Here is a 26,527-nt window from a genome sequence, read left to right on the forward strand (position 1 = left end):
ATCATTCATAAAAACATATAAAAACATAAAACATAAAAACATGTGCAAACGTCTACACCAATAAGCTCTACTGGATGTTTTCAGGGAATATTTGCATTTGTCGAGCAGAATGGGTACAGCATAATATCATACAGGAATACGTTTTTTTTATTGATTATTAAATAGTTTAATGGAGGTTTATACATAGTTTCCATGACAGAATTCAAGATAATTTTTTCATTATTACTGGAGCTGCCAGTTTGCTAAGTTTCAAATGATTATTAAACAGCAAACACAAACTATTCAAAAGCAGCAGCTCTTCTCAAGTAGGGCTCGCTGCATCCTGCGGTGGACATCCAACCCCGCCCACATCCAAGTGTGACATCAGAAGCCACGCCCCTACCCAATACAACCCCGCCCACATCAAAGTGTTACGTCAGAAACCACGCCCCTACCCAATACAACATACATACATAAGATACATTGAGAGATTCCTTGCCTTGACAGATTATTCACAGAACATGGCATGGACTTTCAGGCCTTGTTCATCAAGACAGTTTGATATGAATGTGTCCAGCTCCTCCGGATACTCAAAGATGAATAAGAAGACATCTCTTGCTTCATCTGATTCTCCCTCCAGGTAGTCTTTAATGACATTCAGTTGAGTTTTACTGTCCATCTGGAGAAAGGCAGGCCCTGTCACCTCCCCACAGAATAACTCACGGTGACTCTGTATCCAGCACCCCGCTGGACCAATGTCCCTTACAAACTTACACTGTATGCCCTCTTGGCGCTCCTGTTAAAAATAGAGAATACATGTGTGTTGGGGGGCATATGTGTTCAATAAATAGTATTTACCTCATCATTCTACACACAAGTATATTTATGATTTTAAACCCCAAGAATCAATCAATATCTAGAGAAATGCTCCCACATACCTCCACGCACCCCTTCATGGCTTATGTGGTCCTCCAAGTGAACTGTAACGAGTAATTTTCTTTACTGGTGAAGCTGCAGCAGGGACCCTCATCCCGGCAGAACTGCTCTGCATCAGGCTTGGACTGAAAATATGTAGAATGCTGTAAAACATGACAAACAAACATTGACAATCATTATGTGATCTTTCCATTAATATAGAAGAATACAAAGATAATTTGTCACATACACAGAGTTATCCAGCAAGACATAGTGAAATGATGCAGTTGTTCAACTGTGCAAGGGTTCTGTGATCAGTGCATATCATTAAAAATATCATATGTATGCGAGTGTTTTTTGTGGGGGGCAGGTTATAAAAAATTGCACATTCAATCAGCATTCATTTTATGTCGTAAAATATATACAGTGGGTTCGGAAAGTATTCAGACCCCCTTACATTTTTCACTCTTTGTTATATTGCAGCCATTTGCTAAAATCATTTAAGTTCATTTTTTCCTCATTAATGTACACACAGCACCCCATATTGACAGAAAAACAGAATTGTTGACATTTTTGCAGATTTATTAAAAAGAAAAACTGAAATATCACATGGTCCTAAGTATTCAGACCCTTTGCTGTGACACTCATATATTTAACTCAGGTGCTGTCCATTTCTTCTGATCATCCTTGAGATGGTTCTACACCTTCATTTGAGTCCAGCTGTGTTTGATTATACTGATTGAACTTGATTAGGAAAGCCACACACCTGTCTATATAAGACCTTACAGCTCACAGTGCATGTCAGAGCAAATGAGAATCATGAGGTCAAAGGAACTGCCTGAAGAGCTCAGAGACAGAATTGTGGCAAGGCACAGATCTGGCCAAGGTTACAAAAACATTTCTGCTAAAATACATGCATTAAATGTACAAATACTAATAAAAATTTGCATGCATTAACATGCATATCTACCTTACTATACACATTACTTCTATATCTCAAGTTTAATTACAAGCAAGATCAGATTGTTTGAAGATAAGTAAAAAGACATGCCATAAAGTTATGAATTAATAATGCTGTGTGATGTCAAATGAAACAAGATTCCACATATAAATATGTTTAATTTATATCTCTTTCCTTTTCCCTCCAGCTATTACCTTGTATCAACCATGAAATCACATTTTATTTTTAAACAACAATGTATGGAAAAGTTAAGTCACCCTTATTTATATGGTGCTTTTAAAAATTCAGATTGTGTCAAAGCAGCTTTACAGTATTAAATATGGAAATAGTGTGTCAAAATGCAAAAGGACAATAGTAAACACTCAATTATCAGTTAAAGACAGTTCATCACTGATTCAGTGATATCATCCAGATCAGATCAGTTCAGTTCAAATAGTATCTGTGCAATCACGCAGAGGATATCGCTGGGAATTAATTGAAAACATAAAATGCTCATCTTTGAAATACTTTATTTCTTGCCGTTCACAACAATTTCCAGTGAAAATACACCACATCGTGAGTATGCATATTGGTAAAACAAGCCATGAGGCTGTATTTATTAACACTGGACCATGTGCTTAAGTTCACTTGAAAAGCACCAGCAGAACAGGGAATCAAGTTATTTGTCAACTAATAACATGCAACATAAAGTAAGATTATAACACAATTTTTCCATTATAATCCATTATACAAGTACTTAATGTAAGTGTAATGTACAATGTGCTTATAGCAGAGTATCTGCAGGATTTTTAAAACCAAATGTAAGACTTTTAAAGAGCTTTTTAAGACCTGCACAAATAAAATGAATACCATGAGTGAATGAAAAAAAAGCATGTTTTACTGTGAAAAGCATGATTTACAGTTCAGAGACAAGATTTTCACAAAAACAAAGTTTTATAAAATGATGAACTTCACATTTCAACAACTTTTAAGAAAAGAGACGTGTCAAAAGTATCATATTAATTTAAACAATTACCAATCATTGAAGTTGACAGATAACATCACACTCAGCCTCATTCAGGACTGTGACAAGTCTGTTTACCAACAGGAGTTCGAAAAGCTGGCTGTCTGGTGCAGTCACAACAACCTAGAGCTGAACACGCTCAAAATAGTGGAGATGATCGTGGACTTCAGGAGAAACTCCACTCACTCTCCATCATGGACAGCACTGTAACGACAGTGGAGTCATTCAGGCTCCTGGGTACCACCATCTCTCAGGACCTGAAGTGGGACATTCACATTGACTCCATTGTGAAAAAGGCCCAGCAGTGGCTATACTTCCTTCGTCATCTGAGGAAGTTCAACCTGCCACAGGAGCTGCTGATACAGTTCTACGCTGCAGTCGCCGAATCTGTCCTCTGCACTTCTATAACTATCTGCTACCAAATCTGACCTTAGGAGACTACAGAGGATAGTCCGGACTGCTGAGCGAATCACTGGCCCACTCTCCTAGACCTGTACTTATCCAGAGTGAGCAAAAGGGCTGGCAAAATCACTCTGCACCCCTCACATCCAGCACGCTCCCTCTCTGAACTGCTGCCGTCTGGTCGACGCTACAGAGCTCTGAGCACCAGAACGACCAGCACAGGAACAGTTTCTTCCCAGTCAATCCATCTCATGAACAGTTAACTTTACAATAAACGTCTAATACACTAGTTATACATTCATTTATTTATTTAACACACAATATTTACATTTCCTTGCATTGTACTTAACATACCTGTGCACACAGACACCATCTATCTTAATTTTTTGTATATTGTATATTATTTCTTTTTTTTCTTTTATGCTTTAAACATTTTTTGTATATATTGTAATTTCCTATTTACTTATTTTTTATTATTTTTATTATCTGTGTCTTGTCACTGTCATTCTCTTTGTAGTGTGGAAGCTTCTGTCACCAAAACATATTCATCGTATGTGTAAACATACCTAACAATAAAGGTCTTTCTCTTTCTCTCTTTCTAAATTATCACTGTAAAATGTTTAAATCACAGTGATAATGTTTGCTTTAGTTCTACATCAGTACCCTTCATTAATTCCCATGGAGTGCACTTGAATATTCCCAAAACTGTGCAACCCTAATTACTATGTAATTGTTTATTTCACTAAGACCCATGGCATAAGCTGGCGTAGCCAGAAGGCAAACCAAGCAGATGTGTTATGCTGCAACATGTAGGCCAATGTTGTGAATAATATTTGGACCAAAATGTACCTGGTCTTGTCCCAAAAATGTCAAATATTTTAATGTAGGTGTTTTCATACAGTCAGACTTATAGCCAGTTCCATCATTCCAGCATCAAATAAGGTCATGAACAATTTTAGTCTATTTTCACTTTTTTTAAGAATGGTTGTTTGAAGTCTTATGAAGCCAAAATGATATAAATTAATGCCCATAAAATGGGTGTTAACTTTAACGTTCTATCAATCACAAGAGATCAAAGATCTCAATTTGTATTTGCAGAGGACATGTTAAGCTTTCAAAATGTAAACAAAAAAACCCCCAAAAAACAGAAAATGCACAGAATTGGCAAATATTTAATTTCGTCGGACTCTTATCCAGCAGCGTATCGAAATTGATTCAGAATCGCCACGTCAATGACGTCAGATGTAAAATCAACTGAAAAAGTTCCTGCAGATGTACGATCGATCGAGACGCTGACACTGCCATCAATCTGAACACAATTTGAATAAAGCAAACAGGTGAGTAAAAACAAACAATTTGATGTGTTTTCCAGTTAAGTTTAGATGACATCAGATGCCGATCAATATCTGAAAATACTTTTTAAAAACGGTGGTATTTTGCGCAGGCTTTCCAGACCCATCACATTAACACAAATATCTCGACCCGATGTCTTGGTTTCAGCATGTTTTGAACAATATTTTTACTCTAAATATGATCATAACCAATTGGGGTTAACCTTCCATGAGACTTTGCGACCGTGGACACACAATTTGCAGTTTAAAATTTCCATGGTTAATATTACGTAATACCTTGTTAGTATCACATAAACGCTTGGATAATGATAATGAATAATGTCTGGATAATCAATCATTGTGTCATATAGTCGGACAGAAGACTGAAAATTAACCCAATTTTTTTATGCATATTATTGGTTAAGTAATATTAACTAAGAAATTTTAAGGCGCTTTAAGTGTTTACCAGGAGAGTAACTTAACTTATTGGGTTTGGCGCCAGTTAAAATATAAAACACTTAGCAGCGTAAGTAATCTTGAAATGAATCGGATCTGTATATTTAATTTCAGAGCGACATATTCTCATTTGATCCAATAAAGATATAATTTTATATAGTTTTGTAATGAATATTCTTCTTTATCTCTTTCAGGTTGAAGCACAAGGCTTAAAGAGGTAAGTTTCTGTTCAAGCAGAAAGCCTTTACCTTTATATATATATATACAGTGAGGAAAATAAGTATTTGAACACCCTGCTATTTTGCAAGTTCTCCCACTTAGAAATCATGGAGGGGTCTGAAATTGTCATCGTAGGTGCATGTCCACTGTGAGAGACATAATCTAAAAAAAAAAATCCAGAAATCACAATGTATGATTTTTTAACTATTTATTTGTATGATACATCTGCAAATAAGTATTTGAACACCTGAGAAAATCAATGTTAATATTTGGTACAGTAGCCTTTGTTTGCAATTACAGAGGTCAAACGTTTCCTGTAGTTTTTCACCAGGTTTGCACACACTGCAGGAGGGATTTTGGCCCACTCCTCCACACAGATCTTCTCTAGATCAGTCAGGTTTCTGAGTTTGAGCTCCCTCCAAAGATTCTCTATTGGGTTTAGGTCTGGAGACTGGCTAGGCCACGCCAGAACCTTGATATGCTTCTTACAGAGCCACTCCTTGGTTATCCTGGCTGTGTGCTTGGTCATTGTCATGTTGGAAGACCCAGCCTCGACCCATCTTCAATGCTCTAACTGAGGGAAGGAGGTTGTTCCCCAAAATCTGGCAATACATGGCCCCGGTCATCCTCTCCTTAATACAGTGCAGTCGCCCTGTCCCATGTGCAGAAAAACACCCCAAAGCATGATGCTACCACCCCATGCTTCACAGTAGGGATGGTGTTCTTGGGATGGTACTCATTATTCTTCTTCCTCCAAACACGTTTAGTGGAATTATGACCAAAAGTTCTATTTTGGTCTCATCTGACCACATGGCTTTCTCCCATGACTCCTCTGGATCATCCAAATGGTCATTGGCAAACTTAAGTTGGGCCTGGACATGTGCTGGTTTAAGCAGGGGAACCTTCCGTGCCATGCATGATTTCAAACCATGACGTCTTAGTGTATTACCAACAGTAACCTTGGAGACGGTGGTCCCAGCTCTTTTCAGGTCATTGACCAGCTCCTCCCGTGTAGTTCTGGGCTGATTTCTCACCTTTCTTAGGATCATTGAGACCCCACGAGGTGAGATCTTGCATGGAGCCCCAGTCCGAGGGAGATTGACAGTCATGTTTAGCTTCTTCCATTTTCTAATGATTGCTCCAACAGTGGACCTTTTTTCACCAAGCTGCTTGGCAATTTCCCCATAGCCCTTTCCAGTCTTGTGGAGGTGTACAATTTTGTCTCTAGTGTCTTTGGACAGCTCTTTGGTCTTGGCCATGTTAGTAGTTGGATTCTTACTGATTGTATGGGGTGGACAGGTGTCTTTATGCAGCTAACGACCTCAAACAGGTGCATCTAATTTAGGATAATAAATGGAGTGGAGGTGGACATTTTAAAGGCAGACTAACAGGTCTTTGAGGGTCAGAATTCTAGCTGATAGACAGGTGTTCAAATACTTATTTGCAGCTGTATCGTACAAATAAAGAGTTAAAAAATCATACATTGTGATTTCTGGATTTTTTTTTTTAGATTATGTCTCTCACAGTGGACATGCACCTACGATGACAATTTCAGACCCCTCCATGATTTCTAAGTGGGAGAACTTGCAAAATAGCAGGGTGTTCAAATACTTATTTTCCTCACTGTATATATATATATATATTAAATGTACCTATTAATTTGTCTATTTGAAGTGATTCATTTATTTAAATTTTTGTTTGTATTATTTAATTGACAATAAATATATATAATAAAATATAAATCTTTATCTACCACATTGGATTTTTTCCGGTCAATCATTTTGGACAACTTCATTTTAATGAAAAAATAACAAATGAAAATATATAATCATAATCCTTATAATCACTTGGCCACTGAGTGTAGTTTGTGCTCCTCCTCGATGCATCCTATAAATGTTGTCATATGTCTTTCACACATTCAGTCGGTTTATCTTTCCGGCTTGATGGTCGTTAATGTTAATTTCAAACCCTATTATACATTTACCGGAGGATCTTCAGGATGTACTTTGTACATTTACATTTTTAATTTCTCTGAGAAGTAACAAAACTGATTTCTTGACAGGAGGAATTATAAAAAGTATAAACAAATATTAATGTTTTCACATATCAATACTAAAAGAACATGCATACTGCAATGTAATGTACACTGGTTTTCTTTACATATTTGTAATTTTTGTTTTTGTTCAACTCTTGCAGCTGCAGTCATGAAATGGGACAAAGGAGCTACAGAGGCTACAATAAAGCATCATGCAGCAGAACATCTCAAGCATGCACCGGGAGGAAGGGAGGTGGAGGGCATACAGGGGTGGAAAATAACTAAGGGCTTTTTCAAGATATTTGTGTTTATTTCCAGTTTAGGGGACTTTACACCCCCTCACCATTTCAGACCAAATATGTCTTGGGGGATTTTTGTTGTTGTTCACTTGAGAGTTGAATTTAACTATTAGAATTTTGTTTTATCAAATGGTTATAAAGATTTTATAAAGATGGTTAAAAAGTAATCTCTTCTCATTTCAAACTATTTTTTTTATTTCTGTCCTTTTATTTCTGACTTTTTAATAAATCATCACGTATTTCCAATTGCAAATAAGGCTACTAAAATGTCTTTGCAGACCTATATGTCTTGGAGAGGTACAACTAAGGGGATAGGTATTAATTTATTATTTACAATTTTAAAGCAGTACTTCTGCACACTGCCTTCACTATGACTAGAATTAACGTATAAAACAGACGTCGCAAAAACTTTCATTCTGGCTCCTCAGTGGACGTGTTTTGGACGTGTCTTTGCTCAGTGGGAGGCTTTTCCTTTATCCACCTCGATGGAACACCCCCGGTCTATTTTTGAGAACAAACAAACATACACATGAATAAATTAATTACCTAAATTGTGTTTTCTTCTTCATCCTCACTGGTATCTGGACTACTGAGGCCACTTTGATCTTCTGCTTCAACATGTAGAAGAGCAGAGGCCTCGGGGCCTAAAGCAGTCTTGTACGGTTGGAGGAGCACTTGCAGCCTTTCTGACACCTCTGACAGTCGTCTTCTTAAGAGACAGCAAAGTCCCTCCTTCCCCTTGTCTACATCTCAAAATACAAAAGAGATAACATTAAGGACAAACTACATATTAACACTGCTTCATGAGGCCAAAGAACTTCAATGGAGTAAAAAGATTTCACCCATTCAGATCTACATACCAGGATGGTTGGCATTTTTAAGTGTATCATTGTCACACTACCTGCTATCTTCAGAATAAACTCTGACGGCTCACTGAGGAGACTTTATGCAGCGAGGCCCAAAGCAGCAGAAAAGAGTTTTGTGTTGCAGCCAATGTCTAACAGCTAACATCTTTCTTCTTCACTACAGTTGTGCTAAAGTAACACCTTGTGTAGCATTCAAGAAGTTACATCAAGAAAAAGGTGTTTGATGATGCTGACCAGCTAGATTTTCTATGTTGACTGGAGGAGATAATAATAAGCTTAATCTTGATGTTATGCTAACCTCGTGTTACACATCAGGACACAAATTATAATGTTCAAAATAATTGTGTTAATTTCAGTTTTCATGTAACAGCCACAGTACAACAAATCTCTCAAGCAAATGTGACACACTTTAAAGCCTTACTGACTTGTTACCGTAGTGAACAACTATAGTCCCCTTTTTATTATGTGCGAGCCAAATGACCATAACATACAGAGCAATAACTGCTCGACTCCATCCAAGTTCTGTGACTGATGTTTTATTTATTTGAAATTCATACTTTAAATGGACAGGGTTTTTATTCATCTTACCCTCCTCAGCTATCTTCTTCTTCAGAACCACTGCAGGCTCTGCAACCATGTGCAGTGTTGTGCCATCCATCTCAACACCATAATGCTGTTTTCCTCTTGCAGTCGCATTGTCAACATCACTTGGTCATGCAGTTGTTTCTTGATTGAAATGTTTGCTAAGAATCAACAACAATTATAAGAATACATGAGACAATCTATACATGAGCATAATAGCATTGCAATGTTTTGTAGCTACAAACATGTACTTTTTTAAATCAAATTGATACATAAGAAAACTGAAAATGTGCCCATTAACTAAATGAACACTACATTACAACACTCAATATGTTACATGCATGTCTTAGTTCAGTGTACTCTATATAGCAGAACTGTAAATAAATTCTTGTGAAGCATCTGGAAACTGACGTCCCACTGCCTTGAACCTCCCACGGCCATATTTGAGACACAGTGCTCTCTCCAGTCAGGGAACGCTCCACCACAGCTACATCAGTGTTAGTGGCAGAGTCGAGTACAAGACCACTGTATTTCTCTGTCTCCTGAAGAAGGAGCTTTTTGTCTTCTGCCAGCTTCCTTCGAAGGCGGTGGCGAAGCTTGCTGCTGTCTAGAAAGACAGGAGGTACAGGTGTAGAGGTTTGTAACAGCACTGTTCAATAAGGAAAGATATAATGCACCCAAAAACAAATTCAAGCAAAGCTGCAGTAATTGAAAATTTTAATTTAGATTTACAAACAGATAACCCAAAGGTCCAGTGTGTAACATTTAGGGGATACGCACCTTCCTGAAAACAAGAATTGCTGTGCTTTAATTACTTTGGAAACTAAATATGGTCCCCTTCCACAGAGACCACCATGTTCCTACGGTAGACCACAATGGACAAACAAACACTGGCTCGAGATAGGACCACTCACTTTCTCTCGTCGGTCACAGTAGCTCTACTACAGCTTGCAAAGGGAGAGGTGAGGGGAGCTGGGTGCAGTCTACAATCTTGTACATTTAACATGTATTTTTTGGAGTATGATGCATACAGTAGCTTGAATATATCAACCTATTATATTCTGTAGTTATACCATTCTGACTGTAAAGGGTTTGCTTCCGCTGCCTCACACTGAGGTAAAGCCCTCGATCGACTGCTGAAGTCCTCTGTGTGCGGTGCCTTGACTGCCATGAGATGTATTTGGTGTCTCTGTAGAAGTAATGGTGAAAGCAAATTCACTGTTAAAACAACACAGAACCGTTTCAGTGTTTGAATTTGTATTTGTATATAAATCCCCTTTTAATCCTTCATTAACATTTCACTGATATTTCTTTTAATACTTCACTGAACTTGGTATGTGCACTTCCTGCAGGGAAACTGAAATACCCAACATAATAAATGTGGCCAAACATCTGATGGTGACATGTAGTTTGCTGTAATCCATAGATGATCAGCCTATTACCTTTAGCTGCTCTTTACTATCAAACTTAACATTTCAGATAGCATTGGAAAAGGATATTTGCTGTTTCTTTGATCTGGTCATGCTTACCGCCAGCAGCCCATTCCTTCACATCAGAAAGCCACTGTGCCACCACTTCATCTGTGCAAAGTAACTCTGTTTTCAGTTCAGCTAGCCTTGCCGTTTCATCCTGGAGTCTCTGACAAGTCTGATGAACAGTGTTATACAATAATCAGGACTTAGTATGATTAAAAACAGGCCAAGTGCACACAACATTTACATTTACATTTATGCATTTAGCAGACGCTTTTATCCAAAGCGACTTACATTGCATTCAAGTTACAGTTTTTACATTTTATCAGCTCTTGCTTTCCCTGGGAATCGAACCCATGATCTTGGCGTTGCTAGCGCCATGCTCTACTATTTGAGCTACAGGAAAGCATACAACAAAAGGATACACAAAACAATTAATAGGAGACTTACCTTCACATATCTTGTTGAAAGTGACTGATGTAGAGAGAGACGTTTTTTTGGGGTTCCACCCCATTACATGCAATGTAAGCATGTCTACCCGTGCTGTTTAAAGCAAATAATAAGGTTATGATGCTTAATCTAAAAAATATATATATATAAATATTAGGGATGTGCACTACGACTAATTTGACTGTCGTTTAAACGGACGTTTTGTATCAGACTAGTCGACTAGTCTAAAAGCTAGAAACCCCCAAAAAATGGCAAAAGAAGTGTCTATATAACAGCCATACACTTGAAATACTTAATCTTTGCATCACACTGTCAAATCCCTCAATGAAATCTGCTAAAAATAGGTCACGATTATGCCTTATGCTTGCCTCACTATCATCATTTAATTTTAGGCGGTCGTTAAACAGAAAATAAGGAAGAGCATAACTCAACATAAACCAGTGCATAGTTTATTTATTCAGATCAGCTGGAGCAATGCAGAAATGGAGAATAGACTGACAGAATTCTTCATTTTCATATAACATTAGCCAACATATTAAAACACAAGTCAAAAACAATAGGAAAGTTTATCAAGGAATAGCATTAAAACGGCTTTTGAAAATGTACTTCATGTTGGCTATATTGTCTAAAAACAAAACAATGCTCGGTTTACTTACTCAGAGCATGCGCATTTGTTCAGTGAATTTAACATGTTAACGTGGTCTGGCGAAAGACGGACTAGAGGCGAAAAGAGCCTGGAAATCCCGCACCATCACCGAAGTGGGTCTTAGAGGAATAGACGGCGCGGATGGGATCGCGGACCCAGCGGCAGGTTGTAGTGTATGACATTATTGACATTTGCTGGCTTTGGCTGCCTCCAAGCTAACGCACAGGTGCCTGTATTGAATATGATTGCGCATCGCTCTAGTAGAGTTATTGTAAGCTGGCAAAAAGAGAGAAACCCACTGATTTAGATGATCTGTAACTGGCTGCAGACACATGAACAGCAAAATGAGGCTTTCATGAGAACATACCTTGCTCATGGATGCAATATCCATCTCGCCCTTTAATGACGCATGAGGTTGGAGGAATGGCTTCAGAAAACCCATGAATCACACATTCTCTGTTGTGGAGCGGCTGTTTTTTGTGATGCAGTACATCACAGTCTCCACAGAAGCACTCCTCGGGAAGACACTCTCTGCACCAGGGGAGAAAATAAAACAATATTATAATGTATTATTTCAGGCGAATAACTCATATAAAGTATAACACACTCAATTTAAGCTATTACAAGTTTAGTTAGACACTAGGTTTGATGTTATTGTGGACTGAATAGTGGCTCAGTGTTTAGTGCTGTCACCTTACAGCAAGAAGGTCCTAGATTTACTTTTCCCATAAATGTGGTTTTCATCTGAGTGTCCCCCAAAACACATGCAGCTCAGCCTATAAAGCAGGGCACTAAACATGAAAACCAACCTAATAACAGCAGGCTCGTGGCAAAGCCAACACAATGGCTGACCAACAGCCTCTTTTGCAAGAAGACATTTCAGGTGGTGTGGTCTCGCTTCTTTCCAGCGCTCTGAGGCTTTCTGCTGCCGAAAAGACCGTGATGACGCAGAGCTTTTCTGAGGCTCAGCAGAAGGATAAGACGTCAAAATATGCTGAATATCTGTAAAGAAAATATACTGTAAAAAGTAAACCACTATATTTACTCAATAAAATTGTGGCAATAGATTACAAGCAATATTATTAATTAAATTCAACACAGCTTGTCTGAGGCTCAGCAGACGTCAAAATATCGGTGAGCCTCTCCATATTTTTTTTCTGTAAAGAAAATATGAAATAAAGCTGTAAGGAATAATTTAAATGAGGACAATTAAAAGTCAATGGATCAATATTTAGAATAAACACCATTTCATGATTCAGTATCAAACTAGCCTTAATCTTTACTAAATTGTGTTCTTAGTCCATTTACTGCACTGCCAGTTTTGTCTAATAAGGGGTTTTTCTTTAATCACGCGTGGATTTTAGATCTAAACTTAAATTCATCACTTTGATTCACCAGATTGCTGTTGAGGATTGAGTTCTGCTGAGGGTGCCGTGAGTGAAGCTCCACACTGGACGACAGGAGCATTCGACCGGGGTGTGTGTGACTGTAAAACACTACATACAAGAATAAAAACATGTTCGGCTATCACTGCATGCTTGTTTTTAACCCAAAACTGAACAATTTATGAAATCAGACATATTTCTGTTAAGTACTTGGTAATGTCTTCTACTATCGTGCCACTGAAAGGTTTATGTACTTTTTTAATGTCTTTTTTGATACTGGAATATTTTAAACTCTCAACAATCAATTACAGTGTTCTAGTTTGATTCGGTCCAACATTTACACAGTAAATTCCTACAAATGTAAAATAATTCAGATGTAACCTGTAGCTGAAGCTTGCCGTGTCCTAAAAACTCTCTTTTAGAGGTCTGTGGCGGGTCTCCTGCAGAGCGTGTAGATTTCCTGTATGACAGTTAAAAGGCACGTAACATGCGTCTGGGGTTCCTCGTCCCAGATTTAAAGGAAACTTTATGTGCAGTAACTTTAGGCAAAGCTATATTGTTATTACTGACACATTACAGTGAAGTTGTGGGTGACCCACGATGATCGAGAGAAGATGTCATCGTCTAGAGCTAATAACACAATAATGCAGTGCTCCATGCCAAGTTATTCTTCAGCTGATATAACTTAAACTACACTTAGCTTTTACTAGTAATCATTACTAGGGTGATTATTTATTGTCTTTTAGGGTGATTATTTATTATTTATTGTACATTATGTCTAATAATGTAAGTTATGATTCATGTGTCACTGACTGTAATCGTCTTTACCTCCATTACAGTCATCATCCATCAACACTTCTCTGGTAAGATACTGGTTTGCTGTATTCAGCCCATCACAGGATTAAAGCATCTCTGGCTGCGAGCAGCAGCACTTGAAGTAGACCATGATCTCCTGGAGAGAGTGAATGAGTGTGTTAGAGAGATGACATTTAGATATTGATTACACCTGTGATTTTTGTTGAACAAATAATAAAAATAAACGATTGCCTGTCTTTTTTTGTAATTGTGTAGACAGCAAGTTTTTTTTGTGTCGATATGGAAAATTTTGTCAGAAGCAAAAGGTATTCATGTTAAATAATTATGTTATTATATTATATATTATCTATACATTGTGTTGTTTTAATAGTAATGGGTTGATATTTTATGCATACAATATGGATATAATTTGTTATAGTAAAGAAGACAAATGTAGATCTCTTTGACTGCCATCATGCATACTGCACCATATTTTATTTATTTAAATGTATTTATTTCTGTATGGTGTTTCTTGATCATCTTTACAAAATTACATTTTGAAAATACATTTCTCATTCATTTAAATCTCGTTTATTGTTATTTTCCACCTTTTAAATAAATGAGTAAACACGCATGCAAACCTGCTGCGATTCTTCTTTATACTTTTGTCTTCATGCTTTCTTTTCATTATTCAATTCATTATTCTTTGATTTACTATTTATTTACGACTACATATCGCGGTTATTATGTTAAATAAAAGATAAAATATAGAAAAGAAAAGGGTCTCCGGCTTTCGAGGACCCCTGTGAGATAAAGAGGTGTAATGCCAAAACAATCCACCGAGAGGCACCCATGCTCACTTATAACTTTAATATATACAGTGAGGAAAATAAGTATTTGAACACTCTGCTATTTTGCAAGTTCTCCCACTTAGAAATCATGGAGGGGTCTGAAATTGTCATCGTAGGTGCATGTCCACTGTGAGAGACATAATCTAAAAAAAAAAAATCCAGAAATCACAATGTATGATTTTTTAACTATTTATTTGTATGATACAGCTGCAAATAAGTATTTGAACACCTGAGAAAATCAATGTTAATATTTGGTACAGTAGCCTTTGTTTGCAATTACAGAGGTCAAACGTTTCCTGTAGTTTTTCACCAGGTTTGCACACACTGCAGGAGGGATTTTGGCCCACTCCTCCACACAGATCTTCTCTAGATCAGTCAGGTTTCTGGCCTGTCGCTGAGAAACACGGAGTTTGAGCTCCCTCCAAAGATTCTCTATTGGGTTTAGGTCTGGAGACTGGCTCGGCCACGCCAGAACCTTGATATGCTTCTTACAGAGACACTCCTTGGTTATCCTGGCTGTGTGCTTCGGGTCATTGTCATGTTGGAAGACCCAGCCTCGACCCATCTTCAATGCTCTAACTGAGGGAAGGAGGTTGTTCCCCAAAATCTCGCAATACATAGCACCATTTTAATAACCTTGCAAAACCCTTCCCCGAACCCAAACATTCGAAGTGTTGTAAATATGAATTCATGCTCAACCGTATCGAATGCTTTAAAAAAATCTATAAATAAAATAAGGCTTTCTGATTGCATCAGTGATTCATAGTCGATCATATCTAGGATTAGTCTAATATGATTTTGAATATATCTTCCCTTAATGAATGCTGATTGATACTCTACAAGTTTCCCAAGTACAAGTTTAAGACGATTGGCATACACTAGGGCAAGTAATTTATAATCTGTACATAACAAAGTTATTGGTCTCCAATTATCTAATGATATCAATTGTGTTTTGGCTTTGGGTAGCAAGGTTATTAATCCTGTTTTCATAGTAGGTGATACGCTTCCTTTTTGAATGCATTCTAAAAATGCATTATATAATAATTTCCGAATATCTTTCCAAAAATGTTTTACAAATTCTGTAGTTAAACCATCTATACCTGGTGATTTACCATTATTCATCTGTTTTAGAGCTACCTCAATTTCATCTAAAGTCAACTCATCCTCAATTAAATGTTTGTCTTCCTCATTCAGTTTATGTATTTTATCTCTTATATTCACAAATAAAGAATCACAGTCAGTTTTCTTATGATTAGATTTATAAAGGTTATTATAGAAAAGCAAAATTTCATCCTGAATTACTTTTGGATCCTCCGTTATAATATCATTAATCTTAAGCTCACAAATGTTCTTCTTTGTCTTTGTTTTTCAAGGCCGAAAAAATATGATGAACTTTTTCCTCCTTTTTCAATCCACCGCGCTCTTGAACGAATATAAGCTCCATTTGCTTTTTCTGAACACAACTCATCTAGTTGAGATTGCAATGACTGTAATGTTGCTATATTTTCAGGTGATTCTTGTGGATTAACTGCCAATAAATTTATTTCCCCAATCAGTTCTCTTTGTTTCTGTTTTCTCCTCACTGATAAAATTTTTCCTAAATCAGTTGCTATTTGTTTGACCTTAAATTTAAACCATTCCCATTTATTTAAATTAGACATATCTAGCTTTTCAATCTCCTCAATGAGAGCCAACACCTGTTGATAAAATCTATCATTCTTTAACAAGTCATTATTAAACTTCCCAGTATTAGGAGAAATGAGAGGTTTCTTAAAGACTGATAAGGACAGGGTAACCATCAGTGTTGGGTTAGTTACTCAAAGAATGTAATATATTACTCATTACTAGTTACTCATTACAACATTACTAAGTAATATTGTTACTTTACTTATTACTTTTTGGCAACAGTAATTAGTTACACTACTAGTTACATTACTTTTTCTTTACGCCCCACAGAAGTTGTAACTGTGTATCTTCCAGATAAAATTCTTCTAGAATGTTATTAATAACATATTTCTGCCTCATCATTTGACCAAAATCCACATTGGATCGCAGTCAGAAGTTATTACAAACACTCAATAGTGATTAACAGTGACATTCGAGTAGAAGTGTTGTATTCATCTCATTAATTGTCATGTGTAGCTTGAAGTAATTTTTCCATTACCCATATGCGATTAAATTTCGTTATGTATTTTATCAAATCACATGAGTTTGTAAGAAACTATATTAATATATTATATTAATATAATGTACCACATGCTGATCAGAGGGATGCAATTCCAGAGTAAAGTGAAGCCACAACTTATGCCGAGTTCACACTGCACGATTTTAGCCCGATTTTTCACTCGCCGACAGGTTTTGATAAATCGCCGACAAATGCCCGACATCGGAGGCAAATCGGAGCTCATTCACGCGAGTGACAATCACGCAGTGTGAATTATCAAAGACGCGATCTGAGGGATTCACAATCCTGCTGTGTGCAATGATTTCTGACTGAAAACTACATCACGATGACCTTCAGCCAATGAGAGACAAAGATACAGGGCAGAGTTATAGACCATATCAGTATTTTAATATGTACAATTATATCATACAGAAACGAGCACAAACGCTTGACCAGCCGCAACATCATAACAGTTACTGCAAATTATTATTTACCAGTATTTGCAGAACACAATCCCTGTTCCCTGCATGAATGAAATCTGATCTGTGATGTGACTGTCGTTCGGCACGCTGCATTGAGCAGCCGCGTTCAGTTTTGAATGTACTGTAGTGTTTGTTCTCTAACTGAACTAAATCATTTTTATTACTATAAAAAAATCTAAAGACGGCGGGGGCTAGTGACATAACCGGTGTTGCGACTTCACACCGGTAAAACCGTCAACACCGTCTATCACAGCAAACATCCTCAGTGAGCTCAGAGCAAAGACCAAAAGACACGAGGATGTGATTGTAGTTAAGTTTGTCCTGCTGGTTTCTGTTCATACATCAGTCGATGGAGCCTGATTTTCAGAAGCTTCAAAGGTTCAAGTTTTACTCTGTTTAAATGTTTTACAGGTAGTGGTGCTCATGGAGAGCAGCACACAGATGTTAGGAGCACACACAGCGATAGCCAGATTGTCCCGCACATGTTCTCCTGCTTCAAGATTGTGTGGCTCAGGGGGCGTCATCATGGTCTTCCTCATCCTCTCCATGCACTCAGACAAGGACAGCCTCAATGTCTCTTTCCCGTCCATGATCAGATTCAGTCTCACAGCAGCGATGAGGGATGTGATGGACAGCAGGGACAGGTGAAGGTGGACGCGGTGGTCAGCTGCTTCATCAGAATAAAGCTGCAGAACTGACAGCTGTGTTGAGATGACTGCAGGATGTGGGTTCACCGCCTGTAAATACATGATTGTTAGAACAATAAGTTTGAATAAAGCTTTGTTTTATGTGTTGTTGACTTCTATATGTACTGTATGTGATATGAAATGCCTTTAACTGAAAACTGAGTGTTTTGTTAAAAGCACTATATAAATAAAGGTGGCTTGACTTGTTTGTGATTGTTACTTTTATTCATTCTTTTACTCATTTAATAATGTTTCCTGTTGTTGTCAGTAAATAAAATATTATTATTTTTCATTAACGTATACATTAATTCATTGCTTGAATGAAAATTGAGATGTACTCTGGCTGCATTTGTCTAGTGTATATTCAAGCATACCTATAGCATATGACAAAACAAATTACATTTAGCTTGTTTTACTAAAACATAATTTTCAGTAAATATATATATATATAATATGCAATATTAATATAATGAATTATTGGTCAGCATTTATCATTATTGTAGTGTTGGTAATAGCTACAGTGATACATTCTGGAGTAATCATCTTTTTTAAGTATATTTTTCCAGTATAAAATCAACAGTCTTCTCCAAAAGCGAGATCTTCGAGCAGCTGCACTACATCTGTGTTATGCAGACATTGCAAACACTGCAAAGGCTGAATACAGTACTATAGGGTTGTCGAGTTACTGATGCTGAGGTGTTAGTGCATCTGTCCCTTTTATCTTTTTCTTTTTTTATTTATTGCACAACTAATAATTGCATACAAGATCACAGAAAGATGGTTGTACCTTTAAAAATAAACAATCATAATGACAAAAAGAAAAAAAAGGAAAACACAAAGTATGAGGATACATAAACAGAAAAAAAAAACACAATGACAAGGTTAAATGTTAAATTTTCACATGATCATAATTTGTTGTTGTTGTTTTTGTTATTTATAAGCCTGAGGAATGAAACAAGACTTAAATTCAACAAGAAACATCAAAATATTTACAGATTTAAACCTGAATTAAACCTGTTGCTCGTATCTTTTAAGTTGTTGCGCTTGTTATAACGTCATAGGTCACATGATAACGTCAACATTGCGGATGAAGTCGGGATCGCATTCATACCCTGCGTCCCAATGTGCTACCCACCATATCCCACTCGTATCCTGAAGAGGAGCAAGTGATGAAGCTGACAGAGAGACATTAGTTTGATATGAAACAGAGAGCTGCCTTTATATATTCAGTTAAACAACACTCAGAGTACACCTGTGAGGAAAATACATTCAGGGGTTATAACCTTAAATAATAAAGAATACAATTCAATATTAAGAGACACAAACTCTAAACTACATTAAGAGAGAAAAACACGGTGAGTATCACGATTTTACAATCATCTTTGATAGTCAAAATCAATCCTGACTGGTTTAAAGTGAAGTACAACAGCAGTATCAGATATTTTGAAAGTAGTTTAAAAGACATTAGGAGATAAAACACAGAGTCTGTAAATCATCAGATTCCAGCTTTACTTTCAGTTTAACACAGTGCTTGTCTGAATTTATGCAGTTTGTGAATAATTTGATTCTGTGTAAATAATGTCAGGATGAAACTTTTCATGTGCGCAGGTCATTACTGAGGACTGACTGTTGAGACCTTTTTTGAGACCTGTAGCAGGCATCGAATTTGAAATGAGCTCATTTTGTGCATAAAATTGTAAAATGTCTCAGTTTAAAAATTTGTTCTGTTCTCTATGTTCTATTGTGAATAAAATATTGGCTCATGTGATTTGAAAGTCTTTTAGTTTTCATTTTATTCAAATTTAAAAAAACATCCCAACATTTCCGGAATTCGGGTTGTACACTACAGTTGAGAAAGTTTAACCAAAGTATGTTATAGAATAAGACCTTAATGAAAACTTGTGGAAAATGGGTTTTAACTATTAGAGCAACAGGAATAAATAAATAAAAACACTTACGTTCTGACATACATCTCTCACACTGCACAGAATAGAGAAACATGATTCAGGAAAATGTGAATTTTGCATAAGTTACGAGTCACGAAAGTCATTTTTCTTACAATATCTGACAGCAACAGATGAAGATAAGATGATATAGTTTAGTCCTCAATTCAGTTTATCAGTTACTCCTAAACTCCTTAAAATAAAGAAGGGTTTCTGGTCTAGGTACGACTAATAGATACATGTGCTCACATATGATTTTGCTGATTTTTGTAGCCACATGTACCAGAACTGCTGCTCAAAATCGTGTCAGCTGACTGGTTTTCTCATTACATCACAGACAACATGAGGATGTGCTCCAGATACTTTGGCAAGGACTGTTTACTGTAGTTATAAGTAGGTGCTGCACTGAGAGACTGTTGAGACTGTATTAAAAATGGCACTGTATTAAAATAAACTTGTTTCTGGTAATTACTTTGGATTTTGTTGTAGTTCACTGTAAAGTCTGTGTTATGTTGTAAACAGTGTTAGTAGCAGATGGGAATCTGTAAAGAGAAACCAGCAGCCTTTTTACTACACTTATATCCTGTTTTTTGATAGATTTGATTTATATAACTCTTTGAAAAAGTTATGGTTTTAACTTATAACCAGATTATTATTGCTTCTCACATTACTAAAGAAAATAACTGCATTCTTGACACTGTTAATATATTCCACTCCTGTAGGGGGAGTAAGAGAGGAGCTTGACAGAGAAAGTGAAACTGTTTCAGCAGGATCTGTTGTCATATGAGGGAGTGAAGTACATTAAGAGAGAAAAACACGGTGAGTATCACGATTTCTCAATCATTGTTGATAGCCAAAATCGATCCTGACTGGTTTAAAGTGAAGTACAACAGCAGTATCAGATATTTTGAAAGTAGTTTAAAAGACATTAGAAGATAAAACACAGAGTCTGTAAATCGTCAGATCCCACCTTTACTTTAATTTAACACAGTGCTTGTCTGAATTTATGCAGTTTGTGAATAATTAGATTCTGTGTAAATAATGTCAGGATGAAATAGTTTTTCATGTCTGCAGGTCATTACTGAGGACTAGGGATGTGCATCTCATAACTGAGGCCGATGCGATACACATCTAGTAGCCAACGATACAATAGGCCTACATTAATACAGTATGAAGAAGCTAGCGATGTGATGCGATTCGATTCAACACAATGCGATTCGATGTAATACGATGCAATGGGGAAAAAAACAAATGTGATTGCATTTATTTCTTTGGTTCAGACAGACAGCAAATCATAAATTAATTTGTCTTCTGATTTCTCACGCATCGATGCCTGTTTCATAAAACAAGTTTACCAAATAGGCCAGGCTTATTTCAGTTAGTCTGACTCATTGTCAAATGATATGGTTTCATAAAGCAAATTTAACATAGATCAACCTCAGTCACTGTGGTAACTGGGAAACTAACCTGGTCCAGGGGCAGACTAACTGTCTGAGTTCCTCTACATTAAGAGAGAAAAACACGGTGAGTATCACGATTTCTCAATCATCTTTGATAGTTAAAATCAATCCTGACTGGTTTAAAGTGAAGTACAACAGCAGTATCAGATATTTTGAAAGTAGTTTAAAAAGACATTAGGAGATAAAACACAGAGTCTGTAAATCATCAGATTCCAGCTTTACTTTCATTTTAACACAGTGCTTGTCTGAATTTATGCAGTTTGTGAATAATTTGATTCTGTGTAAATAGTACAATTTTTGTTTTAATTGTAATCAGAGGTGGGTAGTAACGAGTTACATTTACTTCGTTACATTTACTTGAGTACATTTTTTGGGTAACTAATACTTTTAGAGTATATTTAAAAATGGGTACTTTTACTCTTACTCAAGTACATTTTTGGTGAAAAAACGGTACTTTTACTTCGTTACTGTGGGCGACGCTCCTCTCGTTACTTTATCTTAATGCATACAAGTTAAAAATCCTTCAATTTATTCCAAGCGCGCCATCTACTTTTTTTTCTGGACAATGGGCGATGCCCGTTCGCGAATGATTCATTCTTTTGAGTCAATTCTGTTCGAAGGCTTGATCAAACCAGTTGGCAGACCAATGAATCGGTTCGCGAATCAGTTTGAATGATTCGTTCAGTTCCCTGCAGCACGCGCTGAGTCGTCTGAAGCGGTTCTCACTCAGAGTTGTAACATCAAGAGCGCTGAAGACGTGGCTCTGGATCAACAGTCAGTTGAAAGCAAATCTGCAAAGGTTATGGTTTGCTAGCTATGAAGATCTTTATTAGACGAACACCGCGTGTGCTGTCGGTTCCACAGGTATAGATTCGATTACAGTTCACGATACCACTATGACATTACAGTTTGTTGTACATGTACCTTACACATTAAATACATGTATAATTGATTCATTAAAAGCTGTGACAGAGTATGAAATAAACACCCGCCAAACCCGCGTTAGTTCCAGGAGGAATGCCTTGCCTTGACACAATTAATATGGAAATTGTCACAATATTTACGCTTGCAGAAATAAAGGCTACATTTGTTTACATTTTGCAGAACAGACGGAAGAAGATCCGTCAATGTGCATTTGTTTCGTTATGTTCAGATGTTCTGTAACGTTAGCGGTCGTGTGAGGAGATTTCACTCTTCTCCGTGTCAGAGGTTATATACATTTATAATACATAATTCAACTTTAAAATATAATTTAATTGAACTCAGTGATGCAAATCAGAATTTGTATCAGCTGTTACTCCAGTTTTTGGTGTAATATGATCCTTCAGAAATCATTCAAATATATTGTTTTGTTACCAATGTTGTTGAAAAAAACAAAAACAAAAAAACAGCATATGCTGGTATGGTATGTTTTGAAGCTGGGATGCTGGTTTGTGCTGGTCATGTGCTGGTCGGACCAGCTTAGGACCAGCAAAGGACCAGCTTAAATCAGTTCAAACCAGCATCCCATGCTTCAAAACATACCATACCAGCATATGCTGTTTTTTTCAACAGGGAACAGTTTTGCTGCTTAATATTTTTTGGAACCTGTGACATTTTGTTTAGGAATATTTTATGAATAGAAAGCTAAAAAAGAACAGCATTGATAATAAATCAGGCTGATAAAAATTCTGATTTGCATCACTGAAATAAATTACATTAAAAAAAATTAAAGGTATTTTGAACAGCAGTGTGTGTATAAAAATGTATCTAAATATCTATATATCTAAATAAAAATAGACTATATTCAGTATATGATCCAAAGTAACTAGTAACTAACTACTTGAGTAGTTTTTATCCGATACTTTTTACTCTTACTCAAGTAACTATTCAGACTATTACTTTTACTTTTACTTGAGTACATTTTTGGGTAACTAATACTTTTAGAGTATATTTAAAATGGGTACTTTTACTCTTACTCAAGTAACTATTCAGACTATTACTTTTACTTTTACTTGAGTAAATATTTCTTCAAGTACTTTTACTTTTACTTGAGTACAGTTTTTTGGTACTCTACCCACCTCTGATTGTAATGTATTTATTGATGTATGCCAATTAACAACTGGCTGGGGACTACAGCTGGAAATTAGCCGTAGAGGCTAAAGCTGCTCTTTTCATTAAAAGAGGTTGTCCACATTACTATAAACCAATAAAGTAAAGTAAAGTAATAATGTCAGGATGAAATAGTTTTTCATGTGTGCAGGTCATTACTGAGGACTGACTGTTGATACTAGGGGTGTGCAGCGGAGCCATTATTTGTATCTGTATCTGTATTCGGATAGATCCGGAAGTGGGCGTGGCTTAACCCGGAAGTTTGTGAAATTACATGAAAATACCATTTTAAATGCAAATCTGTTCGATTCGTAGTCTTCATTTAACAAATATGCCTTGTATAACTAAAGAAAGTGTTATTTTTTTTATTAAAATTATAACTGTAAATATCTTCTATTTAAAACTTTATCAAAAAAGAAAAATAACTTTATTCTTCTTATTTTCCAGTGAAACTTTGTGTACAAATTTGACAAGAGACAAGCATCCATAATCTTAAATAAGAGCACTAGTAGAAAAAAAAAAAAGAAATAGAAATGTAAAGAAAGTGTTCAGTAGCCTATCATAACAGATGACAATAAAGCTGCTTGAACTTTAAGTAACTTAGATCATGTGTTGCCGGAGTCTGTGATCATTTACGAGTTTTTTTTTTTTTTTTTATCAACAGGACGCAACAAATAATTTGGACCCTCCAAAAGCCTTGATCAAACATCGCTTTTCTTCGTCTTGTATAATTAAATGTAATGCAATTCACGAAAAGGGCAAATGTAATGCGTTTTTACACTCATTCACTTGAAACTGCGAAACGCAGGAGTGAAGTGCAGCCTCCGCTCCGCCATGTTGCCAGATCTAGTTATTATAAGCGTCGCTGGACTTGTTTTAATACTTAATGTAACAGCGTTAATAAAGTAATTAGGGCATTAATAAAGTGGGAAGATTCTGTTTTCTATTTGCAAAATACAAGATTTAAACTTATTTTGCTGCATGTTTCAGGAGATTGGTTGTGTTTGTTTTGTAGCAATATCTGGCAACACTGCTTCTCCGGCGCTGACAGCAGCAATCAAACAAGGAGCGCGCGGATAGTTTATTGCTGAGGAGACCACATTCATTAGACAAACGCAATGATCACCATAATAATTTAAACTGTTTCTGTACGAAACTGTGTCAAACGCTATCAAAGCAATTATTATTGCACAAATCTTAACAACCGCAGACCTCACTAATGCAGTGCTGTTCCAGCAAACAAACATGTGATTGTGTGCCGAATATTTTTTTCTGTTATTCAGATAAATCCGTTATTCGTTTTGAAGCCATTATCTGTGCCTTTCCGAATAAAGTATTCGGCTTCGGGCACATCCCTAGTTGAAAATTATTACTGAGATGATTAATAACTCACTCTGAGGATCAACATCTGTATCTGCTTTTAGATGAAACCATGGCCTCCAGAATGAATCTCTCTGAAGAACATCACACACAGATAAAGACAGTCAAGAGGTGAGAGAACGTGAAATATTTCATTTTTAATGTTCAGAAACAATAAATGCATACTACAATAGTATTTTAATTTATAGTCAGATTCAGGGGGATGAATCAGGTTTAGCTGAACACATCGATGTGTCTGTGAGGAAACATCCTTCAGATCTCTGCAGAGAGGAAGACTCTTCTGTTGAGTCCAGGTGAGATATTATGAGTGTCATATATACTGTAGGTGAGGTGTGTTATTGTCAGCAGTGTCTCTGTTGCTGCTGGATGTTTCTGTGTCTGTCTGTATCTATATGTGTGTATCGCTCTATTTTATTCTGTAATGCATGAATGAAAAGGGCACATGGGGCAGATTCCTTTTATATACAGACAAATAATACTTTAATCTTTTAACTCTCGAGTCACAACAGACTCCTCAAGCGAAAGATGAACATTAAAGGGAGGTTGAGACAGTAAAGGTGTTTCTGTCGGAGCAGTGTGAGATTTTCAGAAACAGTTTTTATTATTGTTGTGTTTCAGTCTGTGTGAGAATGAATCTCCTGAACCCAGCTGTGTGTCCATGAAGAGTGACCGGTCAATGGATCGTCCAATGCATTTCAGCTCGGGAGACTCATCTGCTGATCTGAGGTGTTGTTTAGTTTACAGTATAAGAAATATATATAAGATATTCATTCATTTACTGATGTGTATTAAATACAGTAATACATATTTACATAAATATTCAATATTTGTTTAACTACAGTAAAAAACATGAAGGACCAGAATCACATTCAGCAAAGAAGAACTTAGACTCCATTTTCAAGGTTGGTTTTGTGTGTGTGTGTGTGTGTGTGTGTGTGTGTGTGTGTGTGTGTGTGTGTGTGTGTGTGCGAGAGAGTGTGTGCGCGTGTGTGTGTGTGCGTGCGTGTGTGTGTGTGTGCGTGCGTGCGTGTGTGTGTCCATCCCGACATAAGCCTCTGGGTAAAAGTATTAAGAAATAGTGAAATCTGTGAAATCCTCTCTGTAATAGTCGCGTTTACTTTCCTACACGTCAGATAATTTGTAGGCCAGTATAAAGCAGATCAATGATCACTAAAGTAGAGAAGCTGAATCCATATGTAACCTGACTGCTGCACAAAGATGAACATCAATCTAGCAAACAGCCAATCCAGTCAAACTCCCTCTTTTAACCTCAGTATCTGTAGACGCTGATGTTTGAGCAAACAGTGGAAGTTATTAACAGGTGTGATATAATTCAGTGATGTTTATTCATGCCTTTGACTAAACTACAAAAAAGAAATTGAGGCTTGACTCTTGTGTGTTGATCCTTTGGTTCACTTTCTCTGTGACTGAATGGAGGTTTATTGTTTGAATATTCACTATGATTTCAGGAGCTTGAGCACAAAATCATCTCTGAGTTGAAAAGCTTTAAGAAACTACTGAGTCCAGATTACCCAGAATGCTCTGAAAGAGACCATCATGATGACGAGGGTCATAACAGAGTCAGAGAGGGGCTTCTGAAGATCACACTGTTGATCCTGAGGAAGATGAACCAGACAGACCTCGCTAACACACTACAGACCAGTAAGAGCTCTG

At 36.7% G+C, this 26,527-nt stretch overlaps 2 long non-coding RNA genes and 1 pseudogene across 2 annotated transcripts; 2 read left to right on the plus strand and 1 right to left on the minus strand.

Annotated features, from left to right (window-relative positions):
* Positions 1-4,337: 4,337 nt before the first annotated feature.
* On the minus strand, positions 4,338-13,968 carry LOC131529997 (uncharacterized). Its single transcript, XR_009268269.1, has 9 exons — positions 13,830-13,968; positions 11,627-12,147; positions 10,971-11,063; positions 10,578-10,695; positions 10,122-10,237; positions 9,460-9,655; positions 9,055-9,209; positions 8,147-8,349; positions 4,338-4,569 (listed from the first exon to the last, which is right to left on the minus strand). It is a non-coding gene; the product is annotated as an uncharacterized LOC131529997 (long non-coding RNA).
* Positions 11,697-13,980, plus strand: LOC131530007 (uncharacterized). The gene is made up of 3 exons (XR_009268289.1): positions 11,697-11,781; positions 13,015-13,092; positions 13,841-13,980. It is a non-coding gene; the product is annotated as an uncharacterized LOC131530007 (long non-coding RNA).
* Positions 13,981-20,062: 6,082 nt separating this feature from the next.
* Positions 20,063-26,527, plus strand: part of LOC131529976 (NACHT, LRR and PYD domains-containing protein 3-like) — a 540,773-nt pseudogene continuing 534,308 nt past the window's right edge.

The sequence above is a fragment of the Onychostoma macrolepis genome, chromosome 22, assembly GCF_012432095.1.
Source record: "Onychostoma macrolepis isolate SWU-2019 chromosome 22, ASM1243209v1, whole genome shotgun sequence".
NCBI classification, from domain to species: domain Eukaryota; kingdom Metazoa; phylum Chordata; class Actinopteri; order Cypriniformes; family Cyprinidae; genus Onychostoma; species Onychostoma macrolepis.